At 46.6% G+C, this 25100-nt stretch overlaps 1 protein-coding gene and 1 pseudogene across 3 annotated transcripts in view; both read right to left on the bottom strand.

The window, feature by feature from the left end:
* The window catches only part of LOC143793496 (uncharacterized), a 606170-nt gene that overhangs the window by 209293 nt on the left and 371777 nt on the right, over window positions 1-25100 (bottom strand). The gene's annotated exons all lie outside the window — the stretch shown is intronic.
* LOC143793597 (uncharacterized) overlaps window positions 19490-25100 on the bottom strand; it is a 55443-nt pseudogene continuing 49832 nt past the window's right edge. The window contains exon 5 of the transcript XR_013220164.1: window positions 19490-22507. The product of XR_013220164.1 is annotated as an uncharacterized LOC143793597 (transcript). The remainder of the gene's footprint in view (window positions 22508-25100) is intronic.

Genomic DNA, 25100 nt, shown 5'->3' on the forward strand with positions numbered 1-25100 from the left:
TATGTTCTCCCCGTGTTTGCGTGGGTTTCCTCCGGGCACTCCGGTTTCCTCCCACATTCTAAAGACATACTGATAGGGAATTTAGATTGTGAGCTCCATCGGAGACAGTGATGATAATATGTGCAAAACTGTAAAGCGCTGCGGAATATGTTAGCGCTATATAAAAATAAAGATTATTATTTATTATTATCTTCTGTTTAAAGAGGCAAAGTCTTCAGCAGAAATAAGGGGGGAGGGAGGAGGTGCAGGGGGACGGAGAAGAGAATTGAAATTGTTGAACAGCTGTTTAAGGTTGTGAGACAGTGGATATGAGAGATGAGAAAAAAGTTTGTTTTGCGGAAGTGAGTGTGGACTTGAAGCTGGCGAGGGACTGCTTGTATGCAGTGAAGTGCTCGGCAGAGTGGGATCTCTTCCATCTCCGCTCAGCGACCCTGGTAGCCCGTCTCAGTTCTTTGGTCAGGTTGGTCAGCCAGGGCTGCCTGTTGATTGTACGAGTTTTGCTATGCATGAGGGGGGCAGCCGAATCGAGTGTAGCTGTTATTGTGGTGTTATAAAAAGTGGCAGCAGCATCTGTGTCATGAAGGGAAGCTATGTCTGTAAGGCTAGGTTCACATTGCGTTAGTGGGTGATCGCTAACGGACAGCGTTGCACGGCAAAAATGTCACAACGCCGTGCAACGGGTCCGTTAGCGCACCCATTGACAGCAATGTTGGCTCGCGCTAGTGATGTGCCGTTCTTCTGTGACGCGCCTCGGACGCTGCTTGCAGCGTCCGCGGTGCGCCCGAGGTCCGTTCCCCGCTCTCGCAGATCGGGGATCTGCGAGAGCGGGGATGTTAACGCGACCCCTGAACGCGGCCCCTAAATAAACATTGCGTTAGTGCAATCCGCTAGCGCTAAACGGATTGCCCTAACGCAATGTGAACCTAGCCTTAGGGAGGACTCAGAGAGTGATTGTAAATTGAGGTGTTTGAGATTTCTGCGAGGGTGAGTGAGTCTGTGGAGCGGGGGTTGAGCACTTAGGAGAGGGAAGAGAATGTCAGTAGGTTGTAGTCAGTAGTCAGACAGGGGGAGGGGTGAGTTAGTGAGATTAGTAAGCGAACAGAATAGGGTAAAGATAAGGTCTACTGTGTGACCATCTTTGTGAGTGGCCCCAGAAGGCCATTGAGTGAGGCTGAAGGAGGCAGTAAGCGATAAAAGTTTAGAGGCAGCTGAGGTGGAAGTGTTAATGGGGATATTGAAGTCACCCATGATGATAGTGGGGATGTCAGCAGAGAGGAAATGAAGTAGCCAGGTGGTGAAGTGGTCGAGAAAGGTGGAGATGGCTAGTTCTGGGGGGCGGTAGATGACAGCCAGCTAGAGGTTGAAGGGGGAATAGATGCGGACAGAGTGCATCTCAAATGAGGGAAGAGTAACGGAGGGTGGTAGTGGGATTGGAGTAAAAGAGCAGGTGGTGGACAGGAAAAAAACACATTCTCAATACAGCAACACCATTCTAGCTGTCTCACTACAGAGATGACTACTGTAGATCAGAGTTACTGCACTGAGGTTCATGATTTCTGGGCACACAGTAGTCTATAAGGACTTTCTCTGTACAGCAGCTCCATTCTAGCTGTCTCACTACAGAGATGACTAGATCGGAGATGCTGCACTGAGGTTCCTGATCTCTGTGCACACAGTACTGTCTATAAGGACATCCTCTGTACAGCAACTCCATTCTAGCTGTCTCACTACAGAAGTGACTAGATCGGAGTTGCGCACTGAGGTTCATGATTTCTATTGTTATGGTATTTATACTTTGATTATTATTTAGACAATTAAATCTCCCTATATATCTCTGATAACACTTATAAAGCTAACTAGATGGTGGCTTGATTCTAAAGCATCGGGTATTCTAGAATATGTATGTATGTATGTACGTCGCGCTGTGAGTGGGGATAAAATTCCGCGCCAATATTGCTGATTGGTCGCGCCCAGCTGGCCGATCAGCGAAGCGTGGTTCAAATCTGGCGCCAATTCGCGGCCGGACTGCGCCTGTTGCTGATTGTTCGCAGCTGGCTGGGTATGACCAATGACCGAAGCGCTGCTTAAATACCGTGCCAATATCGCTGATTGGTAGCTCGCGGCCGGCCACGACCAATCACTGAAGCGGTCATTAAATCTCGCGCCAATATTGCTGATTGGTCGTGCCCAGCCGGCCGCGACCAATGACCGGAGCGGTGTTTAAATACCGCCCCAATATCGCTGATTCGTCGCTCACGGCCGGCCACGACCAATCACTGAAGTGGTGTTTAAATCCCGTGCCAATATCGCCGATCAGTCACACCCGGCCGGCCGCGACCAATCAGCGAAGCGTGGTTTAAATCCAGCGTCAGTTCGCGTCTGGACTGCGTCTGTCGCTGATTGGTCGCAGGATGTCGGGGGTTTGGGGTGCAGGATATAGTACAGCCACGTAGTATATAGCACAGCCATGTAGTTTGTAGTATATAGCACAGCCACGTAGTATATAGCACAGCCACGTAGTATATAGCAGCCACGTAGTATATAGCAGCCATGTAGTATATAGCACAGCCACATAGTATATAGCAGCCAAATAGAATATAGCACAGCCCGTAGTATATAGCACAGCTACGTAGTATATAGCAGCCACATAGTATATAGCAGCCACGTAGTATATAGCAGTCACATAGTATATAGCAGCCATGCAGTATACAGCAGCCAAATAGTATAGAGCACAGCCACGTAGTATATAGCACAGCCACATAGTATATAGCACAGCTACGTAGTATATAGCACAGACACATAGTATATAGCACAGCCACATAGTATATAACACAGCCCACGTGCTATATAACACAGCCCCCTTACTATATAACAGACAGCCACGTAGTATATAGCACAGCCACATAGTATATAGCACAGCCACATAGTATATAGCAGCCACATAGTATATAGCACAGCCACGAAGTATATATCACAGCCACGTAGTATATAGCAGCCACATAGTATGTAGCAGCCCCATAGTATATTGCAGCCACATAGTATATAGCACAGCCACGTTGTATATAGTACAGCTATGTAGTATATAGCCCACCACGTAGTGTATAACACAGCCCACATACTATATAACACAGACAGCCATGCAGTAAATAGCACAGCCACGTGTAGTATATAGCAGCCACGTAGTATAGCAGCCACGTAGTATATATCACAGCCCAAGCAGTATATAACACTGCCCACATAGTATATATCAGTCACGCAGTATATAACATAGCCCACATAGTATACAGCAGTGTGGAAACCATATCTGTAAAAAAAAAGAATTAAAATAAAAAATAGTTATTTACTCACCCTCTGGCGTCCATCGATGCGCGTGAGCGGCGAGGCTGCCACCAGCTTCTGTTCCCAGAGATGCATTGCCAAATTACCCAGATGACTTAACGGTCTCGCGAGACCGCTAAGTCTTCTGGGTAATTTCCCAATGCATCTCTGAGAACGGAAGCTGGCGGCAGCTGCGCGCGCATCGGCTGACGACAAAAGGTGAGAATAGCAGGTTTTTTGTTTTTTTATTATTTTTAACATTAGATTTTTTTTACTATTGATGCTGCATAGGCAGCATCAATAGTAAAAAGTTGGTCACACAGGGTTAGTTAACGGAGTGCGTTACACCGTGGCATAACGTGGTCCATTAACGCTGCCATTAACCCTGTGTAAGCGCTGACTGGAGGGGAGTATGGAGCTGGCGCCGGGCACTGACTTGACGGAAGTAGGGAGGGACTAATTCTCGGCCTGGCTGTGCCCGTCGCTTATTGGTCGCGGCCTGACGTCCACGACCAATTAGCGATGCGGGATTTCCATGAGACAGACGGAAGTGCCCCTTAGACAATTATCTATATAATTACTAAAATACAGTTGGTTAACAGAAAACTCCAGGAATACTCAATATTCACTTACATATAACAGAGGAATGCATCGGGGCGTGGAGGTACGGGGATAAACCAAAATAGAGGATAGTGAATTACCAAACAAACAAACTAAGCAACAGTCGCTAGTAACTCCTCCAACTCTCCTTCTCATATGAACTCCTCTCCCTCCGTTAGCAATGCAGCAACTGCTAGCTCTGACAAGGATTTGTAACAGAGCCCAGATTATAAAGGGGAAGGGAGTAGCTAACCAAGCTCAGCTGTGAGCACAGGAATTTCCAACATGGCAGATTAACCCCTATTCTGCCAGAAGAAATAAACACGTTTAAAATGAAGAAGTGCTTCTTCTCGGCGCCATATTAGGAGCAATCAGATGCTGTGGTCTTCTGGCTCCACGCTGTCACAGTAGCCCCATGAGGTAATGCAGTAGCACATGAAGCATTCATCACCAGTATGCAGCAGCCCACAATGGTAAGGCAGTAATAGAAGAACCACTCATCACCGGTATGCAGTAGTCCACAATGGTAAGGTACTAATACATGAACCAGTTATTATTTATTATTATAGTTCCATTTATTCCATGGCTCTTTACATGTGAGGAGGGGGATACATAATAAAAACAAGTACAATAATCTTAAACAATACAAGTCATAACTGGTACAGGAGAGAGGACCCTGCCCGCGCGGGCTCACAATCCACAAGGGATGGGTGAGGATACAATAGGGGAGGACAGAGCTGGTTGTGCAGCAGTTTGGTGGATCGGTGGTTACTGCAGGTTGTAGACTTGTCTGAAGAGGTGATGGCGAGGAAAGAAAGTTTAGTTAGTAATAAAAAGATCATGGATGAAGGAAAGTTTGTTGCAGAGATAGCGAGCGATCCATAGAGCTCCTGTTAGTGGGATTGGGGAAGTGGGGGCCTGGCGAATGGGTATAAGGTTAGAGAGGTTAAAGAAATTTGTGATAGAGCACGCATGGGAGATAGAAATGACAGTGGAAGTGTGGAGGGACAGGATTTGGAGAAATATCACCAGCAGTGAGGAGGAGCAGAGAAAATATTAGCAGGTGAGAGCAAGAGAGGGCACGAAGGGCTGTCCGTGTTTGGAAACAGAAATGTTGAAGAACAGTTTCGAGGAGGAGAAGAGGGAGGGAGAGGTAACCAGTTCCTTACTAGTTGCAGAGATGGGGGGGTTAGTAGAAAATGAAGGATTCTAGGGGTCAGAGTGAAAACAAACAGAAACATTGTTCACTGTGACTGTATCCAGTTACCTTCAGTTCCCTTCTGGTTCAATTCTTGATTAATTCATCCATAGCTCCACACACTTCTATTATACACTTATATGATGCACTGGGCAGACTGACGTCTTGGCAGACCTATGGTTTGCAATGTATTTGCTAGAAAGTGTATTCAGGTGTGAAGCATAGGGGAGTGGTTTGTGTTCATCTTGGTCATATAATTAAGAATGAGCCAGATGCATATGATCAAGGCAGGGTAAACAAGGTCATAAATAACATTTGGGGTAGTTGAAGGGGTCAGTTGAAAAGCATACCAAGTGATTGCAAGAGGCTGAGGTATGGGAAAGTCAATGTGGAAAAGCTGGGTCACATACCCAGCATCAGTCAACTCCTAGACAGTGTGTGGTGCAACTTGGCATTGGTGGATGGAATGATACATATTGCCCCAGATGTGCTTGATTGGATTCAGGTCTGGGGAACGGGCAGGCCAGTCCATAGCATCAATACCTTCATCATGCAGGAACTTCAGCTACATGAGGCCTAGTATTGTCATGCATCAGAAGGAACCCGGGGCCCAGTGCAGCTGCATATGGTCTCACAATGTGTCTGAGGATCTCATGCTGGTACCTAATGGCAGTCAGGGTACCTCAGGCTAGCAGAAATGCCTCCCAACACCATGACTGACCCACTGCCTAACTGGTCATACTGGAGGATGTTGTAGGTAGCAGAACGTTCTCCACGGCGTCTTCAGACTCTGTCACATGTGCTCAGTGTGAACTTGCTCTCATGCGTGAAGAGCACAGGGTGCCACTGTCAAATCTGCCAAACTATGTGTTTTCTGACAAATGCCAATTGCCCTGCACGATGTTGGACTGCACAACACCCACTGGTGGACGGCGAACCCTTATATCACCCTCATGGAGTCTGTTTCTGACACTTTAAGCAGACACATGGATGTTAGTAGCTGCAGGAGGTCATTTTGAAGGGATCCGGCACAGCTCCTCCTTGCACCAAGGAGGAAACCGCTGTTCTGTTGCTGGGTGGTGCCCTTATACGGTCGCCTCCACATCTCCCGGTATACTGGCCTGTCTCCTGGTATCTCCTCCATTCTCAGTACACTGTGCTGACCAGACACTCTTGCCACAGCTCACATGAATGTGCCATCCTGGATGAGCTGCACTACCTGAGCAACGTCTGTAGATTGTAGACACCACCTCATACTACTCTTCCTCTAGGGGTTAGAGCGATGACAAAATGCAAAAGTGACCAAACAACAGCCAAAAAGGAAGAGAACAGAGAAATGGTCTGTAGTCACCTCCTGCAGAACCACTACTTTATAGGGTTGTCTTGCTCATTGCCAATCATTTCTACCTGTTGTCTGTTCCATTTGCACAACAGCAGGAGAAATTGATTCATAATCAGTGTTGCTTCATAACTGGAGGACAGGCTGTGTAAGGGCAATTTGACCAATAAGGAGAGTGATGGGGTGCTATGCCAGATGATCTGACCTCCACAGTCACCAGACCTGAACCCAATCGAGATGGTTTGGGATGAGCTGGACCGCAGAGTGAAGGCAAAAGGGTACAAAAGTGCTAAGCATCTCTGGGAACGCCTTCAAGATTGTTGGAAGACCATTTCCGGTGACTACCTCTCGAAGCTCATCAAGAGAATGCCAAGAGTGTGCAAAGCAGTCATCAAAGCAAAAGGTGGCTACTTTGAAGAACCTAGAATATAAGACATATTTTCAGTTGTTTCACACTTTTTTGTTAAGTATATAATTCCACATGTGTTAGTTCATAGTTTTGATGCCTTCAGTGTGAATTTACAATTTTCATAGTCATGAAAATACAGAAAAATCTTTAAATGAGGTGTGTCCAAACCTTTGGTCTGTACTGTACATTACAGTGACTTACCGCTGACGTTCTTTCTGATGGAGTCGTTCACTTTTCTTGTCTTTTCCTTCTGGCCCAGACCAACATGACGACTTCTCCAGCCAGGACTCGGCTGTAGAGAATACAACACAGACACATCTGGCGTCTCACCAGCACTGTCCCCGTCTATTCTCAACCCACCTCCATGCTGCCTGCTCTTCCAGCGTGGAACAGTGACCCCAATTCTTCAAACATTACTGCATTACTGTGATTACCCCTCCATAAATTAATGCCACAAAGACAACGTGGCAGATAGAGGAGGGCTATAAAAATAATAGTGTCCTATAGAAAGTAGTAACGACCCCATTGTGCTACCCAGCAAGTAATAATGCTAGATTAGATATGCTTTATTGAAAGTTATAATATCCGAAGTGTCCCCTCCAACAAATATCCTTGAGTATTCCTTTAAGTAACAATGCCCCTCCCTAAAAGAAATAATGCCCCCACAGGCCCCCTATATACTGTGTGATAGTCCCCACATCTCCCTATTCCCTGTATGATGGACCCCACAGCTCCCTATTCCCTGTATGATGGTCCCCACAGTTCCCTATTCCCTGTATGATGGACCCCACAGTTCCCTATTCCCTGTATGATGGACCCCACAGTTCCCTATTCCCTGTATGATGGACCCCACAGCTCCCTATTCCCTGTATGATGGTCCCCACAGCTCCTATACACTGTATGATGCCCCACACAGCACCCTATAACCGGTATGATGGCCACTACAACTCACTATTTTCTGTATAATGGCACCCGCAGTACCATATATACTGCATGACAGCCCTGCAAGCCTCACATATACTGTATGATGGCCCCAAACTCCCTTGTACACTATATTATGGCCCCCACAGCTCCCTATATACTGTATGATGGTCCCACAGCCCTTTATACACTATATTATGGCACCCACTTATATTGAGTATGATGGCCCCACTGCCCCTTATATATAGCATGGTATATATTTATATGAGACTATATAGTATAGTCTCCTCATCAGTACGATTATAACGACACCAAACTTGTGCAGTTTTTTTTTATATATTTTTGCTGTGAAAAGAAAAATTGCTAATTTTTCAGATCGTTTGAATTTCAGCAGAGCTCTGTGATGACAGCCATGGGGGTCTTCAACAGACTCCCAACTGTCATAGCAACCCATTAGAGCCCCTTGAGCATGTTGCACGGCGCATATTATTAAAGGGGTTGTCCAGTCTTTTTGCTAAAATTCTACATTCACTGTATGTGACTGCAGACTTCTGAATAATTTCAGAAAAAGGCAAAGAACATGCTACCTTGGAGATCACCAATTAGTGTAAACAAGTACATACTTTATTCAACTGTGCTTAAAGACCAAAAAACATTAAAAACAATTAAAAGCCAAAAGACATCCCCAATAGATGGAAATAGCTCCATGAGACCACAAAATATCACAATACCATAATAGCAGAAAAATATAACAGCAGATGGTCTGAAGATAAAACTTAGATGGTTTGGCACCTGGTAAGGAAAGTTATACACCAATCAAAATGATGGTCAGGTTTCAAAATATTCCTGTTCTTTGTCAAATGTTTAGTGATCAAAATAGCATTATCCGACATATAGGTTTCCAGGCTGTTGCATTACAATAAATGCTTACATGAAAAAGATGGATATAAATGCATTTTAGGAAGCCTACAAAAATATGATCATCCTAATAACAGTCATACATGCCATAATGCCAGGCTGTAGCTATGTACCCATATAATAGGTGAAGGTGGAAATTACAACCTATACTTGAACAGAATTTAGTAGATACTACCTATTGAGCAAGACCAGCCATGATGACAATGGTAAGAAGCAGGATTTCCATAGCAGCGGAGAGGGTGCCGTGGTTAAAGTGCAAGTGCGATAAGAAGCATCAGACCAGAGCAGTTGTCAAAGAGTCAGATAGGGTCCATGCGGCAGCAAAGCCCAACGCGTGTCGCCACACACGGTGGCTTCGTCAGGGGCAGAAGTCACTTCTTCTGAATAACTCTTCTGAATAATTTCATTGCATGAGAGTATTCTATACTGATTCAGTTTAAACCACTTAGATGTCCCCGTTAACAGCAAAATTTAAGAGTTTGCTGCAGGGTAGAAGTTGTGATATACAACTGTTACCATAAGATTTTCGCCTACTGGGGGGCATGTTACACTTAATCCTGGGTGCCATGAGAAAGTGGCGCTGAGGATTAAGGTCCCTTAATGACTGCCATAATAAAACATATCGGCGGCCGTTAAGGACTGGTGTTTACACATACTACATGTTTTTCTACCATTACATGCTACCATAAATACCATAAATCCACACACACATACATAGAAACATACACAATAACATGCACACACGATATACACGTAAAAGAGGGATTTTTGGTTCTTACCGTAAAATCTCTTGGAGCCTTCATTGGGGGACACAGAGGAACCATGGGTGTATGCTGCCGTCGCTAGGAGGTTGACACTATGCAAATAAAGAACAATTACTCCTCCCCTGCAGTATACACCCTCCGACAGGCACCAGGCAACTCAGTTGGTGCAAAAGCAGTAGTAGGAACAAGTATAAACAACTCAACCTATGTACCAACCCACAACCACGGCACGGTGGCCAATACATTACAACATAAAGGGAGGGTGCTGTGTCCCCCAATGAAGGCTCCAAGAAAGAGATTTTACAGTAAGAATAAAAAATCCCTCTTTCTTTCTTGCTTCATTGGGGGACACAGGCAACCATGGGATGTCCAAAAGCAGTCCCCAGGGCAGGATAATAAAAATAGAGAACTAGGTTGGCCGGTGCGAAACTGCCGCCTGCAGTATCTTACTACCCAAGCGTGCATCCGCAGAAGCACCTTGTAGAATTTCACAAAGGTGTGGATGGACGACCAAGTTGCGGCCTTGCAAACCTGCGAGGCCGTAGCTTGGTGACGAACTGCCCAAGAAGCTCTCACAGCCCGGGTAGAGTGAGCCCTCACCCCTGGGGGAGGCTGTTTGTCTTGAACACGGTATGCCTCCAGGACCGCCGAACAGATCCACCGAGCAATTGTGGACTTAGAGGCGGGGAGCCCCTTCTGACGACCTTCCGAGACGACAAACAGAGGGTCGGACTGACAAAAAGGAGCAGTTCTGGCAAGGTAGACTCGGATAGCCCTGACCACATCCAAATTGTGGAGAGATTTCTCCAAAGGATGAACTGGGGAAGGGCACAAAGAAGGAAGGACCATGTCTTCATTGATGTGAAAAGCTGAAACCACCTTTGGCAGAAAAGAAGGGACACGCCGAAGGACATCTTTGTCCTGATGAAGGACCAGAAAGGGAGAACGACAGGACAACGCCACCAACTCGGAAACTCTCCTGATCAAGGTGATGGCGACCAAAAAAGCTACATTCCAGGAAAGAAGCGAAAAAGATGTCCCGAATCGATTCAAAAGGCGTACACTGGAGGAGCTTGAGGTCCCAAGGAGCGACCGGAGGATGGTAAGGAGGTGCAACATGAGCAACCCCCTGAAGGAAGGTTCTCACCTGGGGGAGAGAAGTAAGGTCTCTTTGAAAGGGAATTGACAAGGCAGAAACCTGGCCCTTTAACGTGCTCAGGGAGAGGTTCGAATCTAGACCCGACTGAAGAAATCCAAGAAGCGAAGGAAGGGAAAAAAACCATAGGGGATAGACTGTTGACGTCACACCACCGGAAAAAGACCTTCCAAATCTATGGTAGATATGGGAAGATGCCGGTTTTCTAGCTCTTATCATGGTTTGTATGACACGTTGAGAAAAACCTGCGTCCTTCAGATTCGCGGCCTCAACAGCCATACCATTAAATTCAGAGACCGAGAACTCGGGTGGAAGAGGGGACTCTGCGATAGAAGATCCGGATGGTCTGGGAGCCTCCAAGGTACGTCCGATAACATGTTCACTAGCTCCGCATACCAGGTGCTGCGGGGCCAATCTGGAGCTACTAAGAGAATGGGAAGCCCCTCTGACTTTATCTTCTTTAAGACCCTTGGAAGCAAGGGAAGAGGCGGGAACAGGTAAGGCATCTGAAACTGGACCCACGAGATCTCGAGAGCGTCGCAGCCAACGGCCCTCGGATCCTGGGATCTGGATACGTACTGGGGAACCTTGTGGTTTGCTCGGGAGGCCATTAGGTCGACGACCGTGCCCCATTTTTGGCAAATCTGGTCGAAGACAGCGGGGAGAAGAGCCCACTCGCCTGACATGAGCCCCTGACGGCTGAGAAAGTCAGCTTCCCAATTGTCCACCCCTGGGATGTGGACAGCTGATATGGAGGAAACGTGGTTCTCCCCCACCGCTGAATTTTTGCCACCTCCATCATGACCTACTTGCTGCGAGCCCCTCCCTGATGGTTTATGTAAGCCACAGCTGTGGCATTGTCCGACTGAATGCGGACCGGTTTTCCCGAGAGGAGGGGCTGCCAGCGGAGGAGGGCTAGAAAAATAGCCCTGATTTCCAAGAGATTGATCAGGAGGCATGCCCGTGGGCTGTGAGGTGGAGAAAGACCGCACCCCACCCCTGGAGACTGGCATCGGTGGTGATGACCTGCCAGCAGAGGGGTCCACCAAGTGAGAGACTGTCTCACGTCGAGAGTGTGAACTGGGCGGTCTAGGGAGAGTGGATTCCTGTCCCAAACTGACAGAAGGGCCAGCTGGAGAGGGCGAGAGTGGAACTGAGCATAAGGGACCGCTTGCATGGAAGCGACCATCTTGCCCAGAACCCTCATGCCGAGCCGTAGAGGGGTAGGACGCATTAGGACTTTGATGCCCCTCCGAAGAGAGAGGCATTTCTCCCTTGGGATGAAGACCTGAGCCTGAATGGTGTTGAATTCCATGCCCAGGAATTCTAGACCCTGGGTCGGAATCAAGGTGGACTTTTGTTCGTTGATTATCCATCCGAGGCAGATTAACGTGTCCAGAGTGATCTGGAGACTGTGACAGTAGTCGCAGCGAGACGGACCCTTTACGAGGAGATCGTCATGAATCCCCTTCGACCGAAGGATGGCCATGACCGCCGCCATTACCTTCATAAAGACTCTGGGGGCGGACGCCAAGCCGAAAGGAAGAGCCGTGAATTGGAAATGTTGGTCCTGGATCGCGAAACGAAGGAACCTCTGATGCTGAACACAAATTGGAATGCGCAGATAAGCATCCCGAATGTCCACAGAGCACAGAAATTCTCCCGGTTCCACGGAGGCAATCACTGAGCGCAAAGACTCCATCTTGAAGTGCCGAATTTGAGGTTCAAAATCGGGCGAAGAGAGCCATCTTTTTTCGGAACTACAAATAGATTTGAGTAAAAACCGGAAAACCGCTGGTTGGAAGGTACTGGAACGATTACCCCTAAGGCGAGAAGGGAATCGACCACCTGAAAAAGGTTTGGGACTTGGGAGGGCTGTTTGGGTGGGCGGGAGAGGAAAAAACGTCTTCCTGGGGGCGACGAAAATTCTATTTTGTAACCTGACGTGACAATCTCCCTGACCCAGGCATCGTCGACCACCGATAACCAAGGCTCTGTGAACAGAAGAAGCCTGCCTCCCACCCTGGAAAGATTTCCAGGTGGGGGTGATCTGTCATTTGGAAGAAAATCTGGGGCCGCGAGAACTGGATGATTTGGAGGAGCGGCCTTTAGCTCTCCAGTGAGGGGTAGGCATGAAAGAAGGCTTCCTTCGGTCCCTTTGAGAGGAAGACCGGTCATGCTGAGAGGCACCACCTGGGAAGGTGAAGGAGTGAAAGGGGCGAAAGGAATGGGGTCCCTTTCTATTGAAGGGACGCCTAGTGTCAGGACTCTGAACATTTTTATTACCTTTTGTGCATTACTGCCCTTTTCCAAGATGGCGTTTTTGGTCTCATGTGCAGTGTCTTCCTGCTATAAAACTCCACTCCAGCCTTCAGTCTGTGTTAGAGTATTCTGCCTTGCATCCAGCTCCTGAATCTGATGACTCCCTGGCTATATACTTGCTCCTGTGAACCTATGTGGTTATCCTGCTACTCTGCTCTGAGTTCCTGCTGCATACACCAGTTTCCAGTAATCCTCCTTCATCTGCTGCTCGTGTTTACTCCCATCTGCATTTGCTGGACATGTAAGCTGTTGCTGCCCTGCTTAAACCTGAGATTATCACCCAGGCCTTCCTGGTTGAGATAAGGTCTGCCTTATAAGCATATCTATCTATGTTTGGATTAAAACAAGGACTTATTCGTGTCAAGTATCCTCAAGAATAACTGTGCTTCACAGACTTTCTGCGTGATTGCATTTTCCTCTGAAGTTTCCTATAGACTGCTAAGCTGCGTTTAATATTTACACCAAGTGTTGTGGACTTGGGTTTCTCTCTGCACCTGTTTGAATCACCGTGTGATAATATAGACTTTACCACTTATAAAACTGTCCTGTAGTTGTCTTGTTCCACGCAAAGAGTCTCCTTAGTTATCGCCTATAATTATTACACCTAGGCTTAGATTGTGGAAGAGAAGTACTCTTACCGCCCGTGGCATCCGAGATCATTTGGACCAGCTGCACTAAAGAGCCTGGATCCCTGGAAAGGCAAACCTGTGAGCAATTTTTTGGAAGCGGGATCTGCGCTCCACCGCCTTCAGCCAGAGGACACGGCGAATGGCGACAATATTGCTGTTTGCCCTTGCAGAGCAAGCAGCCACATCCAGAGAAACATTCAGAAGGTACTTTCCAGCCAGTGAAATCTAATCTGCTAACTCTGCTAGCTCCTGTGCGGGAGCCGAAGCTACAATGCCTCTGTGTAGGGTTTTGGCCCAGGCCGACACCGCTTTTGCCACCCAGGTAGAGGTGAAATTGGAGCAGAGAGAGGTACCAGAAGCTTCAAAAGCTGACTTGGTTAGAGCCTCAATTTGTCTGTCTGTGGGGTCCTTTAGAGACGCCGCATCAGGAATGGACAGCACTGTCTGGGAGGATAATCTAGACACAGGTGGATCTACCTTAGGAGATTCGGACCATTTGCTAACAAAGTCTGCAGAAAAAGAGTATAAAATGTCTAAACGTTTCCTCCCTGGAAAACGTTTACCAGGGTGTTCCCAGTGTCTAGACATAGTGTTATCAAATTCCTTATGATTGGGAAAAACTCTAGAAGGACGCTCCATCCATTTGAAAGAAACGGAGATGTCCTGAGAAGCTGCCTCTTCCTCCTTAAGCTCAAGCATTTGAATAATGGCTGAGATAAGGCTGTCAACCATATCCTGCGTTGCGGAAGTCTGATCTGCATCTGAGTCAGAATCCGACTGAGAGGATATATCTGACCCGACGTCCGCCTGCGAAGAGGGGGAACGGGTAGAGAGCGGTGTGCTGGCTGACGCAGTTGGATCCAGAGAAGTGGATGAAGAACTAGACACAGTAGCGTAGCTACCAGGGGGGCAGAGGGGTCGCCCCGGGCCCTGAGGGGGCCCACCTGGACCTACGCTACTGTCAGGGCCGGCGTTAGGGGCCCCTGCCTCCGGTCAATGTTTATCTTTTATTTCCCCTGCATTTGTACTGTGTATGTAGCTAAAGTAACATGCACGGTACAAACGCTCACAGGGGGTCAACAGAGAGATGGAAGAGAAGGCCTCCAATCAGAGTGCAGGGAGTGAGTCATGTGATCGCTCTTCTGCAGTCTGTGGAGGAGAGGGGTAAGGGAGGTCACTCAACACTCACCCAATCCCGGCTGAGCGCGCTGTGCTCAAAGCTCCTGTGCTGCAGAGAACTTGATCAGCTCCAGCAGCAGCAGACGGGGACGCAGGGGGACTCTGCCTCTGACCTGAGCTCACTGCCTACACATGATGTCTGCATCTGACTGGGAGGAGCAGCCCCCAGGACCAGAGGACACTCTCCACACAGCATGATGAGTATCTTGGCACATGTCATCTGCTATTTAATATGTCTGATCTGTTGCCTTGAATACATACATACAGGCACAGTATATAAAGCAATGAAGGTTCTTAACCTTGTATGTCTTGTTTATCCTGCAATCTGGACAGACACTGAAAACTGACATGTGATCGATAAGTGTCTTGGCACATAATGTATTTACTGCTGATTAGCTTATGAGAAGGAGAATGATTATTTTCTTAAGTTTGCGAGCGGCTGGAATCTTGCAGGACGGCTTTTACATGTGGGAGCCTGTCACCATATAAGGTCCGGCCAGCATCTGTACTGTGCCCTCACATAGTGTCCTAGAATGCTCTCTATGTCCCCAATCCTCTATGCAAGGCACAAAAAAGAGCTTTTATTATACTCAAGGATGGCGTGGTCCGGGCGTCACTAGTCTTGATCCGGTGCCGTCCCTCTTCCTGTGATCGCTGTCCCTCTTCGTGTGGAAGATACGTCCTACATCATGCATTCAGTGTCCTCTATCGCACTCCCATGCAGGCGCACTTCTCTTTGCCCTGCTGAAGTCAGAGCACAGTATTGTAGTGCGCATGCGCCGGCTTTATTTCCAGGTCATCAGCGCCCTTTGGCCTTTCCCAGCACATATGCACTACAGTACTTGGCTCTGCTTTCAGCAGCCCAGGAGCGCGATGGGTGACACTGTGTGGATGACGTAGGATGTGTCATCCAGATGAAGCAGTAATGGAGGATGGCGATCTTAAGTCAAGACCAGCTATGCCTTGGTGAGCGCCATTGGTGAGTATAATGAGAGGTCATTTTTATGCCTTGCGGAGGGGATTGGGGACACATTTACAGCCTGCCTTATAGAGGCTGCCTATGGGAGCTGCATTATACTATATAGTTTTCCTATGTGAAGGGCATTATACTATAGGGTCTGCCTATGGGGAGTGCATGATACTATATGGAGGCCTATGGGGAATGTATTATACCATATTGAGGACTATCTGGTGTATCTATGCTTTATGGAGGCTATCTAGATGGCCATCATTCAGTGAGGAGATTACAGAGACGGGGCCATCATACAGTGTTGGAGCCAGTTTGGGGGATATTAAGGGGTCAGTATATACAGTGAGGGAGCATCATACTGTGTATAGGGGAGCTGTACAGTGGGGAAGACTCAGGACTTTATTAAATGTAAAGTGGGCACTTATTCTTACAGGGGAACTCAGGTTACTGTGACTATGAAAGGGTCACACACAGAGGGCATTATTACTTTCTAGGGGACAAAATGTGGGCTCTGTTTTTTAGGGCACTTTCACCCGGCATTACTATATTATAGAGGGGTGCTTTAGAATTTAGAGGGCACAGAGAACCACACAGCAGGTGCAGTAATAGGGACACATACGGCAGCAGCGACTCAGTATTGGGGTATCAGGTGCAGTAATAGGGACACATACGGCAGCAGCGGCTCAGTATTGGGGTCTCAGGTGCAGTAATAGGGACACATGGCAGCAGTGGCTTAGTATTGGGGAATCAGGGGCAGTAATAGGGATACATACGGCAGCAGTGGTTCAGTATTGGGGTATCAGGTGCAGTAATAGGGACACATACGGCAGCAGTGGTTCAGTATTGGGGTATCAGGTGCAGTAATAGGGACACATACGGCAGCAGCGGCTCAGTATTGGGGTATCAGGTGCAGTAATAGGGACACATACGGCAGCAGCGACTGAGTATTGGGGTATCAGGTGCAGTAATAGGGACACATATGGCAGCAGTGGCTTACTATTGGGGTATCAGGGGCAGTAATAGGACACATACGGCAGCAGCGGCTCAGTATTGGGGTATCAGGTGCAGTAATAGGGACACATACGGCAGCAGAGGCTCAGTATAGGGGTATCGGGCAGTAATAGGGACACATACGGCAGCAGCGGCTCAGTATTGGGGTATCAGGTGCAGTAATAGGGACACATATGGCAGCAGAGGCTCAGTATAGGGGTATCAGGTGCAGTAATAGGGACACATACGGCAGCAGCGACTGAGTATTGGGGTATCAGGTGCAGTAATAGGGACACATACGGCAGCAGCGGCTCAGTATTGGGGTATCGGGCAGTAATAGGGACACATACGGCAGCAGCAGCTCTGTATTGGGGTATCAGCAGGATGAGGAAGTTGTGCAGGTTGGGAATAGATGGTGATGGGGCTGGAATGTGAGAAGTGAAACATGTCTTTGTTGTATTCTCTGCAGATGAGTTGTAGCTGGAAGAAGTTGTCATGTCGGTCTGGGCCAGATGGAAAAGATGGGAAAAATGAACAATTCTATCAGAAAGAACGTCAGAGGTAAGTCATTATCTGTAACTGTGCAGTGATCTGTTATATGTTCTGTAGGACTGGTATCTACCACTGACCATATGGCGGTAATATCAGTGTTGGTCTTTATATAGAGATTATCTTCAGTAACAGCGCGGTCATCTGCTGAGGTTCTCCTCCACTATTAGGGCGCATCACCGAATTGTAATGAAGGTTACCTGGTTAGGGGCCCACTCAGAAGCTTCGCCCCCCCTGGACCAAAACCCTAGCTACGCCTCTGACTAGACAGAAAATGTTTTGTGGTTCTTTTCTCAAGTCTGCCCCTGTGAGGGTTTCGGACAGGTGCGAGCGAATCGCTGTGAGAAGCGTTCATGGCACTGGTGGCAGTAGTCAGCAGTGGAATATGTTCTAGTACCTGAACCAGGGACTGAGACACTTTAGTCAGGTCGGAGACTGACTGAGACATTGCAACAGCCCACTCCAGGGGAGGGGGAGTGCACTCATCCCGAGCATTAGGGGCCTCCTGAGAGATGGACATGATGGAAGGACTGCAGGACGTACAGAAAGGCAACAGCTGGCCTGAAGCCCACTTTTTCTTACAGCAGGCACAAGCATAGTGAATTACCGTTACGATATAGCCGGGGGCCCCTGCGGGGTTGGGCATAGGTAGAGTGAAAAAGGTACCTGAAGCAATATGCCAGCAGGTGATGATGCCTAGAGGAAAATCAGCTGGGGATGGAGAAAAGCAAAAAAATCTACAGACCTGGCGAAAGCGCAGTTACACTGTGTCCCCCATCTATGGAGAGGTATTCCAGAGTACGCAATGCACAGAAGGCAGCTGGCCGGGAAAGCTCAGGCTGCGAGCGTCTGCTCGGGCAGAGAGTGCGCCAAACAGTGGGGCGTGGCCGGCTGAAGAGAAACCAAGAGCCCGATAGGCCGGCAGGGAAAAAGGGGGGTGTGGCCTGCCGGAGCACGGCCAATACCAGTGAGGTGTGCAAGCAAGGTGTGTCCAGCGCTGGAGACGAGGAGGAAGAAGACTTGCCGGAAAGGAATATGGTGGAAAAAGCGCGCTGCGAGGAAAGAGGCGCGAGATTTAAATAAAAGAGCGCCCGATGGCCCCCGAATCCCCTAGCCCGGTAACTCCTCTGCATGGAGATTGCGACGATGCAGGGAATGGGAGGGAGGGGGGGCTGCTGTTGCTTGAAGATCTTCCTACCTGAAGATGAGGAACGCATCAGGATCCCTTGATGGCAGAAAGGGTCCTGGGAGATGTGGTCCTCCTTCCCGCACTATATCAACTGGCGCAGAAGACAGCGTCAACCCCTTAAAAGGGGAGGTCACCGCAGGTGACCACCGTCTTCCTCTCAGCCCACTCCGAGGAGAGGGATGAGGGGGGAAAAAAGGCAAGGACTGGCCACCAAAAGTAAACATGAACACCCCAGGGTGACATGAAACAAAGTCCTGCCCAGCGAATCCGAGAGGGTGCGATGTGGGTGATACCACACTGCTCTCTCGGTCGCTTAATGCGGAAAATCAGTTTGAGAAGAACTGCACCCTGTAACACCCAGAAGTGTGTCTGAAAGGAAAGGGAAAAAGATTAATAAACACACACAATCCCTGAAAGAAAAATAAATGCGGATCTGGTGTTAGATCCAGGTCCGCCTCCTACATACACTAAGCAAAAACTGATGTTGCCTGGTGCCTGTCGGAGGGTGTATACTGCCGGGGAGGAGTTATTTTTCTTTATTTGCATAGTGTCAGCCTCCTAGCGACAGCAGCATACACCCATGGTTACCTGTGTCCCCCAATGAAGCGAGAAAGAAAAATACACCTCCTCAATCAGACCTGTTAGGCTACTTTCACACTAGCCCGTCGGTACGGGCTGTCGCAAACCGTCGGCCCGACGGACAGTGTGTTAAGTAGCACAACGGGGGCAGCAGATGCAGTTTTTCAACGCATCCGCTGCCCCATTGTAATGTCCGGGGAAGAGGGGGCGGAGTTCCGGTAGCACATGCATGGACGGAAATGGCGGACATGACGCACAAAAAGTTACATGTAACGGTTTTTTGTGCAGACAGTCCGCCAAAACACGACGCATCCGTCACACGACGGATACGATGTGTGGCCATGCGTCGCAAATGTAAGTCTATGGGGAAAAAACGCATCCTGCAGACAACTTTGCAGGATGCGTTTTTTTCTCCTAAACGACGCATTGCGACCTATTACAAACAACGCTAGTGTGAAAGTACCCTTACACTGGGCAGATCAAAGCCTCCTGTCTCATCCTGCAGTGTTCCCTCTGCTCTCCGATGTCTTATGACTTCAGCTCCTATCTCTCCTGTGCCGACACTAGAGGCCACTCTGCTTACTGAGGAAGGGGGACGAAATGTACCGAGCACATCCTCCTGCCTGCAGAGCGGCCAGACTCCTCTCCCCCACAGCGAGATAAAGGAAATCAACGACAGGGATTATGGCAGTGGGGCGGCAGCCGTCAGTGCACCGAGTAACTTTCACCTGACATGCTGTCACCCCCACTGCAGTCTGGCAGGAGCTTTGGGGTTCTGGGCAAAATGTTTGGGAATGGAGCCCCAGATCTGACACTAACAACATCCCTGATGCTGAGCCACTACTCACAACAAGCTGTGAGACAGGGTAGTCAGGAGGTCCGAGGTCAGATTCCAGGAGGGCTCATGGTACAGAGGGGAAAGACAGAGGCGTGGTCAGGTAACAGTCAGGGGTCAAATATCAGGAGGATACATAAAGACAAGAGAGTAAGAAAAATGGATAGTCAGAAGCCAAGTCAGGGGTCAGGTACCTACAGTCAGAGAGAGTCAGGAGCAGAAGAGATAATCCACAAGAATAGTCACGACAAATCCTTAGTCAGGCAACAAGATCAGAGAAAGACACAGAGCTGAGCACACAACAACACAAAACTAAGTTACAGCTTTCACTGAACTGCTCGCAGCTTGCCAGTTACAGTGGCTTGCTAATGTATTCACATCCTTGGCTTTTTACCTATTTTGTTAAGTTAAAATCTGTTTGTAAATATTTTTGTAATCCGATTTGTGTGTGATGCATCAATACTAAATAGTATAAGTTGTTGAAGTGAGAAAAATATAGGCATAAATTAAATTTTAGGGATCAAAGAGCTAAAAATTAGCATGTGCATATTTATTCACCCCTTTTGTTATGAAGCTCCAAAAAATTTCTGTTGCAAGCAATTACCTTCATAAATCCCATGCTTAATGCCAGGACGCCCTCTGTGTTTAATCTAAGTGTTACATTTCTGTCATTATGTACACACCTTTTCTTAAAGGTAATACAGGCTGCAACATCATTAAGCAAGGGGCATGACTAACCAAGCAACACCATGGGACCACAACAAACCTGCCAAGAGAAGGTAGTCATCCAAAACTCTCAGCCCTGGCAAGGAGGGCATTAATCAGCGAGACAGTACAGAAACTAAAGGTAAACATGAAGGAGCTGCAGAGTTCCCAAGCAGAGACTGGAGTATCTGTCCATACGACCACAATATGCTGTACACTCCATAGAGGTGGCTTTTATGGAACAATGGGCAGAAAAAAAGCCTTTACTTACACACAAAAATTGTAAGGCTCATTTTCAGTTTGCCAAAAGACATGTGGGAGACTCCTCAATTGTATTGATCAAGGTGCTGTGGTCAGAGGAGGTCAAAATTGATTTTTTGGCCACCAAGGAAAATGCTATGTCTGACGCCAAACCAGACCCAAAGCATACTGCTGAAGCAACACTCGAGAAGTTTAACGGGACACGTGTAAATGTTTTGGAGTGGCCTAGTCAAAGCCCAGACCTTAATCCAATTGAGAATCTGTGGTCTTGAAGATCGCTGTTCTCCAGAGGAAACCATCTAACTTGGAGCTGGAGAAGTTTTGCCTTGAGAAATGAGTAAAAAGCCCAGTGGCAAGATGTGAGACACTTTTGTCAGCATTTTGATAGACAGCCCTACTGCTCAATTTGGCATAGCCTATGGATGTTTACCCAGGTGCCTTCCATTCTTGATTTGAAGACTGGACTGTCACTCACAACACTGACAGTACAGCACACACCAGATCCCATTGGGTGGCTGAGCAGTCACTCACAGCCTTCTTAGGCTTCCATAGTAAAGATGAAACCAAAAGATTTCCCACATTTTGAGTATGAATACAGCTTTTCTCTGTATGATTACTGATGGTTAACAAGATTTGATTTATTTACAAAACTGTGTGAGTTCTCTGATGTTTAACAAGTTGTGATGTATCTGTAAAACATTTTCCACATTGTTAACATGAAAACTGTTTCTCCTTTGCGTGACTTATTTGATGTTTAACAAGATTTGATTTATCGCTAAAACATTTACCACATTCTGAACATGAATATGGAGTCTCTCCTGTATGAATTCTCTGATGTCTAGTAAAACTTGATTTATCTGTAAAGGATTTCCAACATTCTGAACATGAAAATAGCTTCTCTCCTGTGTGAATTCTCTGATGTGTAATAAGTTGCCCTTTATCTGTGAAGGACTTCCCACATTCCGAACATGAAAATGGCTTCTCTCCTGTATGAATTCTCTGATGTGTAATAAGATGCCCTTTTTCTATGAAGCATTTCCCACATTCAGAACATGAAAATGGCTTCTCTCCTGTGTGAATTCTCTGATGTGTAATAAGATGCCCTTTATCTTTGAAGGACTTGCCACATTCCGAACATGAAAATGGCTTTTCTCCTGTGTGAATTCTCTCATGTCTAGCAAATTTTGATTTATCTGTTAAGCATTTCCCACATTCTGAACATGAATATGGGTGCTCTCCTGTATGAATTCTCTGATGTCTAATAAGACTCCCTTTTTCTGTGAAGGATTTCCCACATTCCGAACATGAAAATGGCTTCTCTCCTGTGTGAGTTCTCTCATGTATAACAAATTTTGATTTCTTTGTAAAGCATTTTCCACATTTTGAACAGAAGTATGGCTTCTCTCCTTTGTGCTTTCTTTGTGTTACAAAATCTGAGCTTTTAGGAAGTTGCTTGTCACACTGAATTCTTGTATCCAGTTTGTCACCTGGAATTGTGGTAACAATGCGAGATTGCTCAGAAGAGGGTTCCTCATGATTAGGAGGATTATAAGGAAGTGAAGTGCTGTGAAGTCCAGGAGGCCCATGAAGGGTAATGAGGTTTTCTCCATTAGAGTGCTTCCTGATATCTTCTTTTTCACAATTTAGTGACAAACCGTTATTCTCACAATCCTTTCCTATAAGGATGAAAGATAGATTGGATATGAATTTTTTCTACAACACAAAAGGGATTTCTACATATATTTTATGAAGCTCACAATGAAGACCCTCGTCAGTGAAAGTAATAAGGAAAACAACTACATGCCATAACATTACCACAATGACGGGTAAAGTGAAAAACACAAGACAGCAAATAAACAGTTCATTAAGGGAGTGAAAATTGCAAACTGTCATTGTAGTGACCAGTATTTTGCAGTCACCACTACGTTATGCCCAGCTTGTTCTTCTGCAGACACGCACCTGTAAATTAGGTGGACTCTCATCGCTACAGAAATGTCAAACATGTGGATACTAAATGTGGCTTAGACACACTGGGGCTCAGAAGGGAAGGGACACTTGGATTTGTGAGCACAGAATTTGCCAAATTTCTATTGGGGGACAAGGGGCATTAGCGGATTTGCAGAGACTTTGTGCTACCAGTAACGTGGAAATCCCCTATATTTGTTAACAGATGACATACCCGACTGGGGACTTGCCATTTTTGAGGACTGAGTTGAAGCTTTTATTGGGAACATTTTACATAACATTTGGCATCACATTTATCCTGTGCGCTACACTGAGCCCTTACAGGTGCATCCCACAAAAAGTTAATTTATTTCAGTTCAACACAAAAAGTGAAACTCATATTAGATAGTGATTACAGAGTGATGTATTTGAAGTGTTTATTTCTGTTAATGTTGATGATTATGGCTTACAGCCAATGAAAACCCAAAAGTTATCTCAGTAAATTAGAATACTTTATAACACCAGCTTGAAAAAATGATTTTAAAATCAGAAATGTTGGCCTACTGAAATGTATGTTCAGTAAATGCACTCAGTACTTGGTCAGGGATCCTTTTGCATCAATTACTGCATCAATGCGGCTTGGCATGGAGGCGATCAAACAAAAATAAAACGATGCTTTTTCATCATCTCGATGAACAAAAAGTGGAATAACACTAGATACAAAAATTGAATATAGATAACAATGTTGTTCTTTTCTTTCTATAAAAGTTTTTATTGTCTAAAAGCACCAAAACATAAAAAACACAATATAAATGTGGTATCACTGTGTGCGTACTGACCCAAATAAATTGCTGTTTTTTGTTCATTCTGCCTCCCAAAAATAATATCGCAAACTTGTCCCGCAAAATCAAGCTGTCACATGACTATCAGAAGAAATATGGATAAATTATAGCTCTCAAAATATGGAGATGCAAAAACTATTTTTTTCCACACAAGAAAAAGCGTCTTTTATTGTGTGACAGCAGCCAAACATATAAATCCGATATAAATCTGGTATCGCTGTAATAGCACATAGAATATAGTCGCCTAATCACTTATACCCGAGGAACAGCATAAAAAATAAATAAAACCAATTCTTCACATGCTGTTGATTTTTTCATTCTGCCTCCCAAAGATCACAGTAAGGCTCGGCACACATTTATCCTGTGCCTCTGAGCGCTTACACCTGGGTTTCCATATAAATCTCTGAAATACGTGATTCATATGAAAACCCTGGAGGAAAATTCCCTATAAGGAGGCAGATGGAGGCATTGTGAACGCTGTCTGACCTGTGATCCGGCGGTGTCCGTCTTCAGGCGAACATAAAATGCCATCGACCACACTTTTGTGCACTTAAGAAGGACACGGCTGAACAGAGGTCAGACAGATAGCCAAGATGATTGTCTATAAAATGATGGTTGTCATGGTTCACACTGTGCTGCCAACACTATGTCACGAATCCTAGCGGTGTCAGGGATCCCGGGGAGGATATCTTTATCGTCCCCACTGCTCACAACAATTTGTCATGAACTGGGGTTGTTTGTTTGCCCCTGGTTCCCTCTGAAGGGGATTTATCTATATCCCAGTTCCGGTTTGGAACTTGCAGCTCTCTGGCGCCCCCCCCCCCAACCTCAGGTCAGGTTAGGTACTGCACCTGGGGCAATTAGTCGTCAGAAAGGCTGCCTGCTATGTACTGGCTATTGGGCTCACTGCAGTGAGGGTGATTAACTACTCCCACTCAGGCGGGAACAATAATTAACAACGCTGCTGGTCACTGCAGAGATGATGGATTGCACAGGACAAGGTATGCTGCCACCAGCTCCGATTGCACCAAAGGTTAACGGGTCCGGAGCCAACCCAAATCAGTAGCGTAATTCACCTGAAAGGACACAGTTCGTTTATAGAGCAGAAGAGACAAGCTTAGTAAAATTTTACTCCATAAAAGATAGGCAGTATTTACAAAAATATTAAAAAGATATTATCAAGGAGACAATCATATGTACATTGCAACTACAAATAAAATAAGGATTAAAATAGAAGATTACACTCACATTTTGCTTAAGTCATTGTGGACTAACCATGTTGGTTGAGGATCCAGACATCACAATGCATTACAAAGGGTCTTCGTGCATTAAGGTCACAGGCAAGAATGTAGGCTGGGATAAGTGTAGTAACTTATACTTCTGGGCTTGTGACATCACTAAGGCTTCTTTCACACTTCCGTCGGCAGGCGGCAGTCATAATGCGTCGGCGCGACGTATTGACGGATGCGTCAAAATTAGTGAA

The sequence above is a fragment of the Ranitomeya variabilis genome, chromosome 1 (assembly GCF_051348905.1).
Source record: "Ranitomeya variabilis isolate aRanVar5 chromosome 1, aRanVar5.hap1, whole genome shotgun sequence".
NCBI classification, from domain to species: domain Eukaryota; kingdom Metazoa; phylum Chordata; class Amphibia; order Anura; family Dendrobatidae; genus Ranitomeya; species Ranitomeya variabilis.